The sequence below is a fragment of the Aythya ferina genome (assembly GCF_964211825.1).
Source record: "Aythya ferina genome assembly, chromosome: 4".
Classification (NCBI taxonomy): Eukaryota; Metazoa; Chordata; class Aves; order Anseriformes; family Anatidae; genus Aythya; species Aythya ferina.
This window is the reverse complement of record NC_140300.1, coordinates 62,414,819-62,434,788: the sequence shown is the minus strand read 5'-3', so window position 1 is coordinate 62,434,788 and position 19,970 is coordinate 62,414,819. Positions and strand designations below refer to the sequence as shown.

The following is a 19,970-nucleotide window of genomic DNA, read 5'->3' as shown; positions in this document are numbered from 1 at the left end:
TTTGTGCTGAGCAGGCAGGTGATCTCCCTGCAGACAGGCAGGGTTCTCAGGATGTTCCACCCTTCCTGCTTGCTGAGACTGGGTAGGCCAGACCCTGTCCTGGGTTGCTAAAAAAAATAAATAAATGGTGGTGCAGAGAGACGGGCTTACATGGCGTTTGGGTGGGGAGACAGGATCGAACAGTGCTGGTGACAGCTGAGTTTCTCAGGCTGTGTCTGCGTACTACAGTCTGGGTACCTCCCTTACTTATGGATAAAAGACTTACGTGGAAGGAGCCTCTGTCTCTCCAAAATCAGGTCTGCTGTGCACAGACACTACCAGGTGGCACGGCAAACAGACAGACCAGCATGCTCCAGCATACAGCAGCTATAAGAGGAGAAGCTTTGGCAGTGATAAGCTAAATCTTGTGTTGCACCTGTGCAGAGACAAGCCAGCAAGATCATTTGAGTGTGTCTAGGTAAAGTTGAGGGCCTTGGTGAAATTTGCTAGGGATGCAGGGACATCAGCTCTGAGCCAAATGGGCACGGTTCACTTCTTGCTTGCCTGCTCCAGGGGAGCAGAGCTAGAGGACAGTCAAATGGCCTGCTGAAGGGTCTGCTGCTGCTGCAGTCATCGACCCACATCCTCCCACGGGACAGAACACAAAAACAACACACACAGCTCTAGAGACACTGAACCCACCCTCTGTTCTGGAGGCACAACCCTCACAGTCAGTTGCTTGTAAGTCAGCATCATAAAGGCCTTTAAGAAGCAATTGTTTTAAAAGGGTTGCATAAGCCAGAGCTAGAATGTTAAGCAACAGAGTATGACGGCACTCCGTCCCCTTCCAGGCTGATACCTGCAGTGACCCTGGCCACATGAACCTAAAGGAGCTCCTGTAGTAGTTAAATTGACATGGAAAATGCAGAGAAGTGACAGCAGCCACAGCTGCAGTATCAGCTTGGTAAGGATAAAGAGTGAGCCAAGCCTCCTACATCTGTCCAGTGTAGTACCTGCGATCAGGTCAGGCTGTCTGGTATCCATCTGCGATGCACGCCGCCTCACAGTCCTGTTCCAAAGCCCAGGCCAAAGCAGGAGGTCAGACAAGAAAGACAGACAGCAGGCGGCGTGTCATCACGCGGTGTGATGTACAGACAGCTAACGAAGATGTGTACCTGTGGGACTGGCGGAGATGCCTTAGTGAGACTGACAGGCTAGGTATACCTGCAAGGAAAATGAAGTAATAATTAGATTAAGAGCCCCAGGAATCCAAAGCAGGAAGCATCGTGTGGTTTAGCCAGCAATGCAAATCCTATACATATACATATATATATGTACTCGAACCAAGACAGCAAAGTAATACACCAAACTGTACGGCCTCATCAAAACAGTTGCTAGAAGTAAGGATAAGGAGCCAGAAGAGAAAGAGACAGCTCTAAAAGCTATCATAGTACAACAGGAGAGCACTGAGACAGAACTGGATCCTGGGTATTTGTGGGAAAAAAATCAGATTTAAATGAGAAAGAAATCAATACAATAGCATGCAACATGGTGAAGCATAAGATCAAAGACTCATTGATTAAACAAGAACTTATTACAAATTCTGAAAGATCATCCACTGGAAAGGAGAAATATTTAACCATGCTGTAAGCAACCCAGAAATGGCTTGAAGCCAGAACTGTGATTCAAACAACAAAAAGGAAAATGCAAACCCAGTCAGTGTTATAGACGAGCTGCTCGGAGTCTGAAGTGGTACACCACACACAGCAACAGAGACTCCATCTGGAGCATCGAGCACAATCCCAGTGGCACAGATGAGCTACACCTGGATCAGACATAAAGAGGCGTGCCAGGAGAATGAAAGCAAAGAAAAGCTCTTCTTACGAGAGGAAGGTAACAATGGGACCGAGATTAACAACGAAAAAGGGAAGATTTAAAGTCCACTTTAAGAGTACACGCAGGACAAGAGCTAGACAACATCATAATCTTTGGCCGCTTTTCTACTGTGAGGCTTGGCTGGAATTAGAAGCTGCTGCAGTGTTGTAAAAATAGAAGCTACACGGTGGAATAACAGCCATGAAGTACATGGCTCATCACGTATTTTTCCTGAAAATGACCGTACTTCAACACTGCCATTGCTTCTGATGCAATCATCCTGTTTATGACACTCATTAAGTCCTCTTTTGTGTGGCATTACTCACTTTCTGAAAGATACAAGTCTTCCATGGCAGGGGAAAAAAAAAAAAAAACACCTCCTTCACTGGTTTCAGGGGATTAGAGGGAGGAGGTTCTCATGGATGGGAGCTCATCCTTAAGTAGTCAGCTAGCTCCCACTTGACTACTCCTTTTACTCAACTTTTGGGTTTGAGTGGAGGGAATAGATGAAAACACAATCATATTTGGGAGGAAACAGAAATGAATACACCATGTTTCAGGAAAACTGCCTGCATTGTTTCTAATTATGCAGACTGTCTTTCAGCACACAGCTGATAGTTTGAAGTCCAAGGGCAAGAAGAAATCATGTCGTATAAGCTCATCTCAACTCTTCCTGCAGTTTTCATTGCTGAGCCATGAGAGCAGTGCTCTGAGCTTTGACAGACTAACCAGGGTGCTTTCAGAAGAAGACAGCATGCACAAAGGGTGACTTTCTGCCTTCTGTCGTTAGGGTGCCTCTCCAAAAGACTGGCTTCCCTGCAGGACGGCACACAAGGCAGTTTGGCTGCAACACAAGCTCAAGCCAGCACACCCCCTCACAGTTGGGACATTTGGGAAGTCCTTTCTAAGTTTCTTTTCTCAGTAGGTTCTTAGACACTGAACTAGAGTCTCAAGGCAAATAAAGTGTTTACTAGTCTGTGTGATTCATTCAGAAGTGCTCTTGAACCCATTGGAGAAGAGATGCGTTGTAAGAACAAGTACAGCCAGACATGTCCAAGCCAAGTGCATTTCCAACTATGACTTAGTTGCTAACAATCAAATCTTTCCCTCCACACTGCAGGATGCTTAGAAAAGATAGCTGATAGTTATAACTTTAAAGTATGCAGACGCCCTTCCTCTTTGCAATTCATCCAAAGCTCATCTAAAAGAGGTGTTAGCCATTGCAGAGTATAAAAATCTAGAAGTCTGCATGAATTTTATATAGCAAGACCATAACACACACACACACACCCCCACAGTCCAGAAAAACATTTGGCAACATTCACGGCAAAACTACCAGCAGTATACACAAGCATCAACCTCCCAGTCCCCTTATCCTAGCAGTCAGGTGTTGCTGGGCTGGCTCTTCTGCACCTTTCTTCAAGCTGAAGTCACCAACAGCATGCAGCTTTAGGCTTATGCTGACGCCTGCATCCTGCACAGCCTTCAATTGCTGCTGAAGGTGTAGCACTGCCAAATCCACCAAGGGGACATCTTGGATGGTCCAGTATGTCTCAGAGACATTATATGCCAATATGAGGACATATGTATCAAACCTGAAGGGGCACTGCTCTTCCCAACACAGGGACAGGAACCTCCATTACACTGGCAGGGTAACGCGCTTCAAGTATTCTCCCTGAAACGTGAGCACAACTGGAAGAAAATTGATTTCCAGACAGGATCGGGTAGGAAAATGCTGTTTATACCCTAAATAATCTGGAATTCTTACACAGAGAGTAGCCTGTGGGGTGCAAAGTTTTTTATTTGCAACAAAACCAAAAGCTTTTGCCTAGCATTTACAGCACTCACTTCTATTTCCCTGTCTGACCAACTCCAGTGGTTTTTGAAAGAAACAGCCCTACACCAAGCACCTTTGAGAGTCCTATCTTTAAGCACACCAGCTTGCCTTGAAGGCTACCCATCTTTATCCCATATGTTGACAGTTTTACAAGGGCTAAGTGTAGTGAGGCAGTCCTAACAAGAATCTGAGGCTAAGGAGAGATGAGAGCTAACAGTCAAGCCACCACACATCAGCAAGCTATCACTTATCTGCTGAACTGTACTAACTAGCAAAGTGCCAGTTGTAGGGTAACCTGAACTTACTTCCAGCTGATCTGTAATACATTAAACTAATATAAATTTTGCTCTTCACTGCGATGGGACAGATGCAGGCATGCAGTCAACATGACTCAGCTGAGCAGGTACCGTGTTGAACAACAGTGATCCAAAGGTCACCCCTTTTTCTGGCATTCTCAACAATCCTTCCTGTAACACTGGGGTGTGGCACCTTTGTGGCATTACCAATATTTCATCCCCTTTCCTTATCTTGGAAGGAAACTCACTAAGAAAAAGTCAGAAAAGAACCTAGGAAACGTGTTAACCATCTACCCTTCCTTTGCTCTCCCCTCCATGTCCTTTATCTCAGTGGTCATCCTTACAAATAGCCTCGGGACTAGTTTACCTAAATTGCATGCAACTTCTCCTAATTGATGTTGGAAAGAGTGAAGAGGTGGAGCTGCTGTTGTAACACCAAGAGGCAGTCTGTCACTAGCCACAAGATTCAAGATAAAAACCTAACAGGCAGAGTTCTCCCACACACTGCCAAGGCCAGACAAAAACCCGAGTATAATCAGGAAATATGCACTGATGTTACTGCAATTGTAAATTTTGCCAATTGCACAGAAAACTTAATTGTGTGAGGAGTAAAGACATTCATAGCACTTAAGCTGATAGATCTTCATCAGACATTCTTAATTGTTTAGTAAAACAAAGCAGGCTGCTTTAACCAAAACCTGGGGGCTGGACGCCGTGGTACAGACCGTGGACTGACCTCAACCCCCTTTCCCCTGTGCTGTCTGGGGAGCCACAGAAAATGGGGGATGGAGAGAAGGTGTTTTATAGCTTGCTTTTAGTTCCTCGCTGCTCTGGTCTGTTAATAATGGGCAATAAATTATATTAATAGTATCCCAGAATGGTTTGGATTGGAAGGGACCCTAAGGACCACCTGCTTCCAAGAATTTATCATGGTCACGGACGCCTTCCCTCCAGACCAGGTTGCTCAAAGCCCCATCCAGCCTGGCCTTGAGCACGTCCAGGGATGGGGCATCCGCAGCTTCTCTGGGCAGCCTGTGTCGGTGCCTCAGCACCCTCATGGGAAAGAATTTCTTCCTAATGTCTAACCTAAAACTACTCTTTTCATTAATATCCCTTTGTCTTAAATTAATCCCCCTGTACTGTGTCTGTTTTGCTGGTAATTGCTGAGTGATCTCCCTGTCCTTATCTCAACCCTTGAGCCCTTTTCCTCATATTTCCTCCCTGCATTCCTTTGAGGATAGGGAGTGAAAGAGTGGTCTGGTAGAGTTCAGTTAGCCACCAGTGTGAAAACATCATGGTCCTTTAAATGGTAGATACAAGCACGCTTTGGTTGCAAAGCGCTTTATGGGAGCCTAGATTGAGACCACCAAAAACCTTAATCAGCTTCTTCTATATATGAAAGGAAAAACCAGAAAGAGTTTGCTGCTTGCAACGACATGCTCCTGAGGCGTGATACATATACTTAATAACAAAGGCTATTTTCTTCCTTTTCAGTTCTCCGTTCTCTTTCAAGAAAGCCCAAGTCAAACAAGGCAAATCTTCCCAGCTCTGCAGGACAGTGAAACACAGCAAGAGGAACACCTGAGTCCCCTTCTTTACCCTGCAGTCCCAGTTTCACCACTTACATTTTTAGTGACCCACCTCTCTCCCCAGCTCGCAAAAGAACTCAGAAATGGAGAGGCCCAGCATGGAAACCCAGCCAAGATTTGCTTATTTTCTCTGGCTTCCATGTATGTTTATCTGTCCTCAGCCACTCGCGCTTGGTATTAAACCCTGAACACACACACACACACATGCCCTACAAAGTACTGAGAGGTTACCTTTGCTACTGACAGCTCAGCCTTAGTGTTGATCAGCAGTAGCTTAGAGCAGGAAGGAGAATTTTTCCTCCTCCTTGCTCTGAGCATCTTACACGTAAGGTAGAAGATGCTTTCACAAGAGCAAGAAGCAGTTCGGACATATTGTCAAGCTCATCTGCACCTAAAGGAAGATACGAACATTTTCCTTCCTGACACAACAGATGTTGGGCAGTTTCCTTGCTCAAATTCTCCAGTGCCACACCAGCCACATTCTTCCTGTTTCCTTCAAGAGTCACCCCTGCCTCTGGCACACAGGTTATCACCAGAAACTCCCTCCACACCCCTATGAAGCAACCGAGGTTGTCCATGGCTAATTTTTACACTAGTTTTCCAGCAAGGATGCTGCAAAACTGCCTGAAAGGCTCAGTCAATTTGTGTTTACACCTAACTAAAGAAGGAAACAGGAAAGAAGTGACGAGAAGTGCTGGAGGCAGCCCCCTATTCCCATGAACACTTTTCCAGACTTGACACTGGGACTCTACAAGACAGAGCACGTACCCGTGAGCATGCACAAGTCTCTCTAGGCAGCTACTTGTACCTAAACCAAACCTGCTTAAAATGCAGCAGTGGCTCAAGAAAAGCAGCAGATACTTGCAGCTTCTCAAGTGAACAACTTATTCCCTCCATCTCCTGGGCAGCTCTGTGAGCCTCTGCTGAGCGTAAGCGGGTCAGACATCTTCGAGGATGCAGCTCGGCTGAATTAAAGCTGCCTGCAGAACATCTGCCACACATCAGCTCCTGTGAAAGACAACAGCATGGGCCCCTGGGTCTATCTATACCTGCTGGGAGAGGCTAGGAATAACAGCTAGATGTCCTAAAAGCTTGTAATAAACATGAAAATTGTTTAAGGTCCCCATGCTGGAAGCCTGGAACAAGTTTATTCTCCTTGACAAAAACAGCAACAAGGGGGAAAGAGCACGCAAAGAGCAGAAGAAGGGAGGCTGTTCGGACAACGCCCTTCAAGAAGCTGGAGACGTATCCATACGTAGATGACAAAGAACGAACTGTGGTCCATAAAAAGCAAACACAACAAAGGCTCAGGTAAAGTGCCAAAAGAAAAAATATAATCAAGACAGGCTGAATAATACATCCTCTTCCAGCATGTCAGAACGGGAAGCCCATAGGACCAACTGACGATCAGACTATTGAGGTATTCACAGGAGATGCACTCTGAACAAAAAATGAAGTTATTCATGCCAGCCTGGGAAAGTTCCTGCTGTGGAACATCCATTACTAATTGCTACGGTCAGATAATATTTGTGCAAACATTCAAACAGAACTTCAAAGGGGATCAGCAGGGAGGAGAGGACAGAAGCTTCTTCTCCTGAAGACTGAGGCTTGTGAAGGCAGCCAGGAGGGAACTTTACTAGATTAAAACTTCAGCTGGTTCTCAAGATGCTACTTCTGCTCATGCAAGGCAGCTGGCCACTGAAACAGAGACCACTGTCACATGATAAAAACAAGAGCAGGAATGAGACCAGCATTAAGATTTCTGCCAGCAGTTTTGGCTAAACTCAAGGAGAAAGGGGATGAAAAACCAAAGGCCTGGAAATATTTCTAAGCACCTATAGTCAGAACAAGCTGGACCTTACTCTTCCCCACCTTCTCAAAAAAAAGGGAAGCGCCTTCTCTCAAATTTTTCCTCTAAAATTGTGACACAGAGTTATCACACTGGAGAAGGACTGAGAGGAAAACCATACTCATTCCACTAGATTAGAAACTGCACTGATCTAGGCAATTCTTTGGCATCTCACCTTTCCCCAGACCACTGAAGATGCTCAACCTATTGCATTATGTGCAGCTAGAGACCTGCCAGGTCTAGAGCAGGGCTGGGATTCCCACCTAGATCTTAGAGGTCAGCACGAAAACAGCGTTAACCATGTATGCAGCCTAACAGTCTCATTCCTAGCATCATTCAGAAGAGCTAGTAACGACCAAAGGATTATTTGTCTCATTTGTATTTTGTTCATTTTGGGGCACAAGATGAAAACAAACACGAATGCTCACTGTAACACTAGCTGTGTTGAAAAAACAAAACCAGGTTACCTGATTATTTCCTTGAATCTTTCTAGAGGGCAGTTACAGTGTGACAGAATCACTGTCTCTGGTTTTAAATGACTGAACCATTTACACTGAGTTTACCTCAAACCCATCCCTCTTTGTATTAAGAGAAGACATGAAAAGAAATCATGTCTAGGTCCAGAAAGCAAGTAACTGAATACAGGGGGTGACAACATGAAACTAAAGTACCTTTATCTGAAATACCAAACATCCCCCTTTGTATCCATGTACCAGTGAGAACTATTCCCTGATCATCTGCAGACCAGGGTTAAGTTCCAGCACTTGGAAAATTATCAGACTACGGAAATAATCCAAGCTTTTGGGGAAATGAAGAATAACGAGTGTACAGTGGATTCTTCCACTTTATACAATTACTGCCTTCCTGTAGGATATGAAGGTGACAAACAACTTCTTAGTGTTTGCAAAAAATAACAGGGCAATTTTGGGCTGCCACCAGACCTCTTGCAACAGGAGGGAACTTGCCTCAAGCTGTGGTCACACTGCAGCAGCTCTCAGCATGTTCCAGAGGAATCAGCAAACGTATCATAAAAAGAAGGATCTCCCTGGGAATGACGTAAACCCCTACACAACAGAACTGGCTGCTAAAACAAAAACTACAAACCACAATAGTTAAATATGGACCACTGTAACACAACCAGCTTGCACCCAGATGATTGCATTACAAGCTGTAGAGGAAAAGTGGAAGAACAAGCAACAAGAGTGTCCTTATAGTATCTCCTGCAGGGAGACTTCACGACTTCAGAAATGTCATTAAAAGATCATTAGACTGTACCCACTTCTAGTATTTCCATTTTAATTTTGAACGAGGCTTGAGGCAGCAGATCTGGTTTCGGCTCAGATATTGTATCATCCTATATGGGATGGTAAAAAATATCACAGCCTGGTTTATTTCTATGGGCAGGAGACTTAAACAATTACAATTTCTTTGTATGTGTTCTCAGTAGCTTGAGCCCACCACACAGCATTAAAAAATTAATAAAAGGGAGATGACATTTACATCTGAACCGAGAGAAAGGCTGGAGTTTGAACTCAGCTTTTCTAGACACCAGGGAACCCTCATGAGCGAGCTGATCACAGCCAGCACCACTAACCAAAAGCCAGCCAGATGAAGATCCACAGACTCAGCTCCCTCAGTCTCGCTGTGCACAGATGGTGTTTTGAGGAGGCAGCAAAGATGCTGACCTTGTCTCTCTGTGAGCAGTGCTAGCCATCTGGACACGCAGACAGCAGGAGCTAGGACAGAGAAGGCAGGTGAGCTATTCCATATCAGCTAAAGCCTCCGATCCAAGAAATAAGCAAAAAAAAAAAAAGCCCTAGCTTGCTAATCCACACAGTATCCAGTACCCAGCTTCTGATTAGGATGAAAGCCAAGTCTGATCCTCCACACATGAGCAGAAGGGAAGGCCATCATAGAGCACCACTCCTTGCCAGCAGGTTCTCAAGAAGCCAGCCTCTACGCACCCCAGGCCAGCTGGGCAGCCAAGCATCATGCCCACGTGCTGTCTGCTGCCATCTGTGACAGGGCTCACCCAAAAAGACAGCCTCCCTAGCTGCCTGCAGTGAGACAGCTCTCATGTAATGAGCTCCCCAGAAACCAAAGAGGCTTTTGAACTCAAAAAGACAGGTTTTATTAGAACTTCAATTCACTTTTTAGGCAGGAAAAAAAATAATCAAACTGTCTGTGCAGAACAACAGAATCTGCTTGGTAACACAGAAAATCAGTGCCTTTCACAAACAATCCCACAAACACTGCTAGACAGCTGAGCTGTAAAATAAGCTCCACATTCTCCCAGAAAAGGGGCAGCTGAGAACCCATGGGTCCCCAAAAGCCATGAATGCCCACTCCAAGGGGGGACAGCCATCACCTAACCTTCCAAGGTGAGGTGACAACATGGATCAGCAAGCAACTCTGAGGGTTCCTGGCTTCATCTGTGTCACGGCCTCTTCTGGCCTTGAGACCAGGACATAGTTATAAGCACAACATCTGGTGGCCACATCTTAAAATTATAGACATTACAAGCAAGACAAGTGGAACCAATACAGTTGAACTGAGCAACTCAGACACTTGTGATGAAGTTTTCTGATAATGTTTTTGTCTTCAACAGCAGCTTAAAACAACAAAAACAACAAACAAACAAAAAACCCTACTGAATTTAAGTAAAATTATAGAAACCTTAAAATGGACGTGATCTAGCATTGTCAGAATGACCTCAAGGAAAAACATTTTTCTCCCAGTTTATTTTTGCAGTTCTTTGTCAAGATACGTTTTCAAGATTTTATCTAACACATTCGAAGCAACTTTAATATTCAAGGAGGCCATAATTAAAGTAATTAACCTATCATATACACATAATTAATATATCAACTTCAAAACTCTGCAGAAGAACCTAAAACTAACATGTTGTTACACGATGCAAGTTTAAAGAACTTCAAAAGCAGCAGTTAGTGGCCTATAAAATAAAACGAGGCAATTAAAACAATTTAACTCATTGTTGGTACTACTGCTGTGAAGAATGTACTTGGTATGGAGTTTATTTTCTTCACAGCAGCCTGTGTGGTGCTGTGGTTTTGATTTGTTATTAAAACAGCGTTGATAATACTTTATCAACATTTATTTTAGCTATTGCTGAACAGTATTTGAACAGCATCAAGGCCTCCTGCGACCCACCCCGCTCTTCCACCTCTCCAAGAGCAAGTAGGCTGGGGTGGGCAAAAGGCTGTGAGGGATGCCAACCAGGAGAGCTGATACCAATTCTGGAGTACATCTGGAGCGCTGCGCTCAGCACCCAGCACAAGGCTGTGAACCTGGTGGAGTGAGCCCAGAGAAGGGCCATGAGGATGCTCAGAGGGCTGCAGCACCTCGCCCTCATCCCACGTTGGGGGAGCAAGAAAGCTGCTGGCAGGTGATTAGTTGGTGGTCAGAGGCATCATCTCCCACAAGACAAAATTACCCCTCACAAAAAAAAGGAAGTGGTGATCAGGCAGGTCAATTTAGAAAATAATTTTAGCACAACTAATGGCAACAAAAACTACAGTGAATCAAGTTTGTTCTAATAGCTAAAGATTGCAAGAGCTGACAGAGAACAAAAAGAACATGTATTTCTTCTACTTCATCAGAATCCAGCTAGATGAAAAGTTTCTAAAATACTGGGAAAAGGATAAAGCAAATAAATTGAGTGCGGTAACACTACAACTTTTCTGTTCCTAATCTCAGAAAGCAGTTGCAAAGATTCTCATGCTTTTGTTAATTGTTTTCAGGAAAATGAAGAAAGGATTTCTGAAGAAAGGAGCCAGAACTGAAAGTACCACAAAAAAAAAAAAAAATCATGTTCATGTAGGACCTGTGGTCCATGTCTGAGGGGTCCAAGACCTGCAAAAGCATCCTAAAAAAAAAAAAGGAAACATTAGGCTCCATTTGTCTGCTTGTTTCTGACAGGATCTGTGACCCAACGGTGCTGACAAATTTAAAGAAAAACCCTGCAGATTACATTAGGGCTATGTATTATGAGTCATCTGAATAATTGCACATCAAGCTGTGCCTGGAAAAAAAACAACTCAGCATGGAAAAATTTCTACACCTGGGTCAGGTAAGGTGAACTTGCTTTGCTGACTTGCTTTGCAGCAGAGCTTTTCAGTGCCTCGCAGAGAGCCAGATGGCAGAGGAAGAGCAGAAAGGAGAGAGAGGACAAATGACAGTTCACGATGCAACTGCAGTGAGCTGCAGAAGCAGCTTAGTCTAAAAACTAAGGCTGAGAGGAAAGGACAAGCAATTCATCAAATGCATCCATAGGGACCTGTATGAAGGTGTTTAATGAGTAAATGCTCCCAGAAAGCCAGAGACAAGTTCTTAAACTTCCCTGGAGTGAATCCTCCATTGCCTCCATCTCCAACCTCTTCTATTCTGTTTCACTGTGGGCTTCCACAATACCTCCTTTCCAAGACAAGCCCAAGGAGTTACAGAGAGACATTTGCTGCTCCTATTTGCTACTCAAATAGGAGAGACCTTTCTCGAATCCAATTCACGGACAGTTGCCCCAAGTCGAACAATTTCTTAGTTTCACCTCTATCAATGCTATACTGAAACCTTCTACACAAGATCAAAGCTTCAAACACAGTCTTGTCAATACTGCAATCCTGATCGCTAATTCAGAGCCTAATGCTTTCCTTCCACCATTCTACCACTTCATTTACTGTAGACAAATTACTCCCTGGTAATTTTTGCCTAACCGTAAATGTTAAAGAAAATAGACTAAGCACTAAAATATGAACCCCATACGTTCTAAAACCTGAAGGTGATGAAATGCCCACCCTCACGGTATCTAAGCACTTAAAATAATTGTCCAACACATTCTTTCAAGCTTTAGTTGCAGATATTCTGTAACTTCTGTAAACAAACTAGGAATACGTGAACTGTTGCTGATCACACCTGTGGTGGGGGAGTAATCAGATGACCCATCAACATCCTCTCAGCCCTGCTTTAAATAGCTCTACTGTTCATCTAGGCAACACCACAGCTTTGCTACTGACTCAAGATTCTGAGTATCTGATGAAGGTGACACTGGTAAGTGCTTGATAAGCAAATTTGCTCAGGAAAAAATAAACAAAACAAAACAATCGAAATACGACATATTGAGCAAATTTAAACTTCAGCCCAATGAAGCACCAGTATTTCATTGGTCCTCCAAACAGAAAAGCATTGTGGTTTAAAAATAGGGTGTGATACCAGATAACTGCAGTGATTCACCTGGAAGCCAAGGAGAGTACAAAAGCAAGAGACAAGTTAAAACCTGCACTGAAATCAGAACACACAGCGTCACAGCCTCAACAGCTCTTCTGGTGCTGGAATGAAAGGTTAAGAAGAGGGCAACCTGGCCTTCATGGGAACAGATCACGGGAGAAGCTATGTCCATCACAGAAGCAAAACCCACCACGAACAGAAATGGCCATCACCAGTTCACCTACCGATGATGCACACCGTAGCCATTTGCAAACAAATACAGTAAGCCCGTGTAAATTATCAGGGCTTTAGTAATGTGAATGGACACTTGAATTCACAGCAGTCTGACCACAGAGACTGCAAAGGCACAAGGGAACAACACTGGGACCAAAGGAATTTCCTGCCGTGGTAGGACACAGATATGACCCAACTTAGCCTGTTGTCTACATGCTTATAGGCACAGAATGAGATGGTAAATGTTTATGGCACTGCTCATGCCTGTTAGCTCTTCCAATTGTGCCCCTTTTTCAGGAACTACATAGAGCTTTGTTCCATTCTGCTGGGGATCACGTTTTGGTGGTCAAGAAACGGATGCATTATAACCTCTAACTAGAACTGTTTAGTATGCTTGTATTTTTGGTTTTACAATTCCCAGATTAATTGCACTTTTTTTTTTAGCTGCTTCATGCCCTCTGATTCCTCTCAGATACTCTCCCTACCAGTCAAGACCTCTGAGGAGCTGCTACTTTGAACCTGCTTTCTTAAGAGAAAGAGCATTGATACAGTCAGTGCCTGCCAATAAAGGCAGCAAGCTGAAGTTTTAAGAATTTAAATTTAAATGGGGGGGGGGAGGGAGGAGGAGGCAGAGAGGAAAAAAGGCTACCACCACCCCTACTGAGACAGACCTTTATGCTCACACCTTGTTAGAAACCAGAAGTTCCCTACAAAACAGAGAAAACTGGGTTTCACTTTGGTTAGGCTTGCCAGAGAACTACTTATTAACAGGAAAAAAAAAAAAAAAAAGAAAAAAACAACATGAAAAAACCTACACACAAGCTTCCTTCATTCTCTAAATAGGACTTTTCAGCAACATTATCCCAATGATTATATTCAATCCTAAATCACACTTTCAACCCCAAACAACTCCTCACAGCCAGAAACTAAGCAGGAGATGCTCAGAACCAGCAGCACGCAGAAGCCCTTGCTGTTCTTAGCTCCAACAGCAGGAGCTGAGCCTTCTGGAAAAGGTGACCTTTCCAATCTGGCACCTAAGCAGCACACAGCGCTGCCTCTCTTGTAATTCTAGTCTCAAAGCCTGTGCTGCCAGAAAGGAAAATTCTGCACTTTGTCCTCAGACAGGACAAAAGGGGGGAAAAATACAGTGGCAGAAGGCAGCAAAACTTGACATGACTTCTCTCCATCATGCGTTACTGAAAGGTATCTGCCCATCACGTACAGTTTTAAACCGTGCTGCTGCCAGTGGGTGTGAATACTTTTTGTGCAGAGAACAGGATGCTATTTTTGTGACCAAAAATTCCACCAGGATGCTATTCATCTATTTTGGGCTAAGTTAAGGCAGGGCCATCTAGCTAATGATAGGGTCTATCGCAGTACCATGAAGAAAACTGGTCTTGTCGAGCCTGTTCTTTAACCCTGTCTAATTGGGCTAGACAGTTTGTACCACACAAAATAATTGTTCACACACTTCCAGCGAGGTGACAACTAAGAAGAGAACTGTACTTTTCAGCAACTGTAAGCTGTGGCAGACAGAGGGGAGTGAGCAGGGAATACCAAATACATTCCTCACCCCGTCAGGGCAGCACAGCATACAAATTGAGCTCCTAGTACAGAGCTCATGGGCAATAAAAAGCTAACTGTAACATGATTCAGCAAGAAGGACAAGGCCATGCTTAATTTCAAGTATCTGATAAGGACCTCATGGCTTCCATAATACGTGATCAGGAGCTATAATAGTTCTGTAAATACCCTGCTGAACTCAGGCCAAGCAAGGGCAAATGTCATAATCACATCTGAGAACTACATCTGAGGGATGACCTTAACTGCAGCCTTGCACGCTTCTCCTGTTGCCCAGGGAAACAGACACAGCACAAGAAGCAAAACCTTACCACTAACAATTATCACCCAGAACAAATCCTGCCATCTCCAGACGTGGTCTAGGCTAGGCCAAGACACATTTCCATGCCACCAATCCACAGTGAGTCCTGCATTTCCTTTCCTCTAACCATAATCACTGTGGATCACATCCCTGCAACACAAAATAATTCACGTTGGTCTGGAATCAAAACACGCACCAAACATGACATGCTGCCACCTTCTGATGCAGGAGGGCATTGACCCAGAAAGCTGCACCAAGCTGCAGGTGGACTGAGTGCATCTAAGCACTCACTGCTGCGAGAAAGGAACCATCACCAGTGTTCATCTCACATTCTGAAAAAGTTACCCAGGAAAGAGAAAGAAAACTTTTTTTTCCCCCCCGATTAGCAATTTGAATCAGGTCAGTGAGGACTCTTGGAAAGCTGGGGGCAGCACAACTGAACACAAGGGATGGAAGAGAGAAGAGAGGGTTACCCCCATGCCAAAACAGAAGAGCACTGATTGGCCTCAGCTCTATCACCTAAACTTACTTTAAGGGATGTGAAAAGGCAAATGATGGAAAAAAAGAGTCCAGTCTTTGCCATGGAAGTGCTCAGACAAGGGAAAATTGCAGCAATGACTATGAAATGCAAATTCTTAGCGACACTCCACAAGCCAAAGCAAACACACTCAGTTTTTGCCTAAGTGACTGTTCAATTCTCCAGTATCTCTCTGTCCCACAAGTGCCTCCCAAAGCATAAAGCGTATTTAATCAGAAAAAAAAGTGCTCCCTCTTTGAAACCCAGTGCAAACAAGTATCACCCTTACCACTATCAGCCTGAGAATCACACTATCCAGGGAGGTAGGGTGGGAGGAGGAGGAAGAGGAAGCTTAAGGGGAAGAAAACAGCACTGAATGAGGAACACACACACAAATATGAGCAACACTGGGGAAAAGCAGCCAAACTCACATCGTTCAAGAGACAGGAAAAAACTTCTTGGCTTCTAAGAACTTTAGTTTCCCTTTTTCCCCCCTCGATCTTCTGTCATTAGCTTACTAATTGAAAACGTTTTTGGAGTAATACTTTCAGGGAGTTTCCTGTTTATCAGTAATAGCACAGTGAGCCAATAAACTCGGTGGCCTGAAGTACTCGGCCTTGGCATACAGTCAGGCCAGCAGACAGTAATTACCTCGTAAACAGGAAGCATGCCACTTACTGCCAGTGCACCCAGGCGCAGGAACAAGAGGCACACAGAAACTCTACTTCTGCGCTAGCAACTCCTGCAGCACAGGAAGGTGCAAATCAGAAATTAAAACAAATACAAATAACATTTCATGGCTATATATGCCAGCAGGTGTTTGCCAGTACTCTCTGAAGCTTTCTTGAAAAATCACAACTTTCTTTTTACTGAAAACGTCTTTCATGGGCTGACAGCCAAAATAGTTTCAAGCATTGCCTAAAAGCCTTTCTAAAGTTACTCTGCATAACTAGATGAGAGCAAGGTAGGGGAAATTTTTGTTATAACCTACACCTTACTGCTGCAGAGCTGCAGGCAGATCACAAGGGTTAGCATGCACACAATCAGAAAAGTATCAGACTTTACACTAATGATATCCATGGTAACGTTATCCAAATGTATGGGTATGTCAGAAAACATACGTACCATGATCCAGCTACACGAATGGCTCCCTGCTGACTGGTGTCATATCTGCACGTGTATGCCTTTTGAAAAGAGCAGGAGTCGCAACAAGTCTTGTCCTGCAACCTGGAATACAAATTCTTAATCAATTGATTTTAATCCAGCTGAGATAACCTACTTGAAAAAAATCCCACCCTCATCTTGCTTCTCTACAGTTTCAAGTTATACAGGCTATGACAGGCCTGTGAACAAATCATTCTCAAAAAACATACTTCTTCAACAGTCAGCAACAATCCCTACTCAATCCCCTGGAAGACAGCAGAAGGCCTGCACACAAAAGCGGGCCCAGATCTCATCTCTGACATAGGAGATGGATTATTCTTAGTCACCATAGCTGCTCCTCAAACGTCGCCCATCTCTGATGAATGTCCTCAGAGAATGCCCATCAGCAGTCGCTTGCAAAAAGACATGGGAAGATGGATCAACACCGAGAAGGGAGTTTAAAAGGAGTCTTAAAAGGAGTCTTGCAGGGTCTTAACCTGGTTCTGTAGAGCTCTCTGCAGACACCAAGGGAATTCTTCTACATTCCTCTTAGAATAGGTTTGGGCAACGCAAAACAAATATCTGTTCCTCAGAATAAATGGATATCTACAAATTCCCACCACAGCAAGAACTCTTTTAGTCTTAGAAACCCACCACCAAGCTCAGTACCCCTTTTTTCCTCCCTTTTCTGTTGGGATATGGGGAGCCACAGCTACAAGCTGCTTCCGTGCACCATGGAGTCTCTCTTGCCCTATTAATTCTCAAACAAATGCTCATTGATAACAGAACTGCAAGGTGGCTGCGGTTGGAAGGAATCTCTGGATACAGTTTAGTTTTGTCCTCCTATTCAAATGATTATCATGGTGAGAGTTGGCCAAGGCCATTACACCCTCAACAAATATTTCAGCAGATATTCTCCCTTGCAGACTTCTGTTTTGCTTCAAAAACACACTACAGAAGAGGTGCTAGACTTACGCCACCAGTATTTGAACTTCACGCCACACTGAAAGGCTGAAACCCACCAGAGGGCTATGCCTGGATAACAGCACAGCCTTCTCCAAGGCTAGCTGGGTACTTCTGCAAGATTCAAAGCAAAGGATGCAAACCGCAGCTCCTTCTGACTAAGCACCCTTCCAGTTAACTCACTTCACTGGTACCATCTAGTGGATTACACACAGCCTGACAGTTTTTTTGGTTAGTTATCTCTCGCATTAGCTTTCGTAGACAGAAATTAAGCCAAAAACCGCTAACGCAGTACCATGTGGTAATTCCTAGTAAAATGAGAGAAAGCAGGTATCGCTCAGGGACACGGCACGCCAAGTAAACCTGTCATGTGCATTCCAGCTGCTGAAAGGCACTCCACAAGCTGCTTACCTAACTGATGGGACAGACACAAGCGCACACAAGAACTGCTCTGCATTCTTTGACTACGGAATCAAGAAGTGAGTGTCAGCAAAACTACGAGGGTCAAGTCCTGCATATTTCACAAGACGCAATTCCAGAGAAAGGATGAAGATTCACAGGTGAGTAAACGTTGAATCAGTTAGAGCACTACAGAAGAAAAAACCTCCATTCAGATCAAGAAGCCACTACAAATCTGAGGAACACATACCTTTCCATCTCCTGTAGCAGCACAGTCATCTCAGCAATTTCTTTACTTTCACCTAATTCTAGCTTCTATCATCTCACTGAAGAAGTACTGTAGTTTTTCAGTGGATGTTTTTATCCTTTATTTGGGATTTGCATTGACAGCTTTGAAGCAAGGTGGACAATCCTGACCAATGTCAGAGGACACATTTTGTACTCTACCCTTCATCACAGAAAAGGAAATGTGTCCTTTCCTGACACTTTAGGTGGACTAACCAACAGGCAAGGGTCTGACCAGACATTTTTACTAACCTGTCCGCCCTGCTAGAGTAGGTAAACACAGCAAAGATCCCAAGAGAAACAACCTGGAGCTACATTGCTCTGGCAGTCAAGGCATTGAGTAGACTGGCTGCACCCATCAGACTGCACTAGCACAGACCTGCAGCCTGAAAAATAAGAACTATCACTCAGTCTACAGCAGGCATCACCATGCAACACAATCTCCTGAGCACATAAAATTTGAGCACATGCTTGAGCTTTTAAAATACTAACGAGCTCTCTGTTAATTGTGAGTTACACACAGCTGTAATAAATAGTATAATAGTATAAAATAATAATAGTGTAATACAATAGTATAAAATACTGTAGTGCAATCAAGTACCCAGGCTGCCTGAAAAGGTAACTAAAATGGGGCCACTTACAGTTTTCACCTGGGTTATGGTAGGGAAGTATACACTAATCCTGAGTTTCTTTAAAAAATAATTTGGCTTGATAAAGCACACTTGGTTTATGTTTAAACACAGATGTTACAAAACAAGCTGAATATTGCCAGGTGAAAACCAACATAATAATAAAAAAAGAAAGAAACCAAAACATTAAAAAAATATATGTTTGTGAAAAAAATATGGGACAGCTGCAGACACATCCGATGTAGACCCATAAACCATTCACACACGTGAGGAAAACATGTTGTGCAGCAATTCCTAACCAAGGGGAAAGCCACAACTGTTCTGCCCTTCTCAGGGACCATGAGGAGAGCTCTGGCACCTCAGGCCGCCACCACAGCACTATAGAAACACCATGCAACAGGGGCTTTCCCTCAGCCTCCCTCATGCTGAGGGGACAGAAACTACTTTTTTTTCATTGAATCACAGAATCATTAAGGTTGGAAAACACCTCCAAGGTCATCTGGTCCAACCATCACCCTACCACCAAGTTCACTCATTTAAACCATGTCCCCAAGCACCACGTCCAACCTTTCCTTGAACACCCCCAGGGACGGTGACTCCACCACCTCCCTGGGCAACCCATCCCAATGCCTGACTGCTGTTTCTTAGAGAAAATGTCTCCTCATTTCCAAACCGAACCTCCCCTGGCACAACTTGAGGCCATTCCCTCTAGTCCCTGTCACTGGTTACCTGTGAGAAGAGGCTGACCCCCAGCTCTCCACACCTTCCTTTCAGGTAGCTGCAGAGAGCAATGAGGTCTCCCCTGAGCCTCCTCTTCTCCAGACTAAACCCCCCCCCAGCTCCCTCAGCCGCTCCTCACAGGCCTTGTGCTCCAGGCCCTTCACCAGCTCTGTAGCCCTGCTCTGGACACGCTCCAGGGCCTCGATGTCCTTCTGGTAGTGAGGGGCCCAAAGCTGAACACAGTGCTCGAGGTGCGGCCTCACCAGAGCAGAGCACAGGGGGATGATCACCTCCCTGCTCCTGCTGGCTGCACCATTCCTGACACAAGCCACGATTACCTTGGCCTTCTTGGCCACCTGGGCACACTGCTGGCTCGTGTTCAGACGAGCATCCATCAGCACCCCCAGGTCCTTCTCCTCTGCACAGCTTTCCAGCCACTCTGCCCTGAGCCTGTAGTGCTGCATGGGGTTGTTGTGGCCAAAGCACAGGACCCGGCACTTAGCTCTGTTGAAACTTTTCTCCCCTTCCTTTCCCTTCCCTGCTGTTTTTGCCC

At 44.5% G+C, this 19,970-nt stretch overlaps 1 protein-coding gene across 6 annotated transcripts in view; it reads right to left on the bottom strand.

Annotated features, from left to right (window-relative positions):
- Window positions 1-19,970, bottom strand: part of LOC311436841 (transmembrane protease serine 11E-like) — a 48,884-nt gene extending 28,914 nt beyond the window's left edge. The window contains exons 1-4 of one of the 6 annotated variants that reach the window (XM_084519358.1): window positions 19,756-19,970; window positions 16,404-16,505; window positions 15,957-16,020; window positions 993-1,203 (exon numbers count right to left, since the gene is read on the bottom strand). The gene's annotated coding sequence lies outside the window, so the exon portion shown is untranslated. Of the gene's footprint in view, window positions 1-992; window positions 1,204-14,771; window positions 14,792-15,709; window positions 15,840-15,929; window positions 16,021-16,403; window positions 16,506-19,755 lie in introns of those variants that run through there. The other 5 variants (XM_084519357.1, XM_084519355.1, XM_084519356.1 and 2 more) reach the window with 5 other exon arrangements.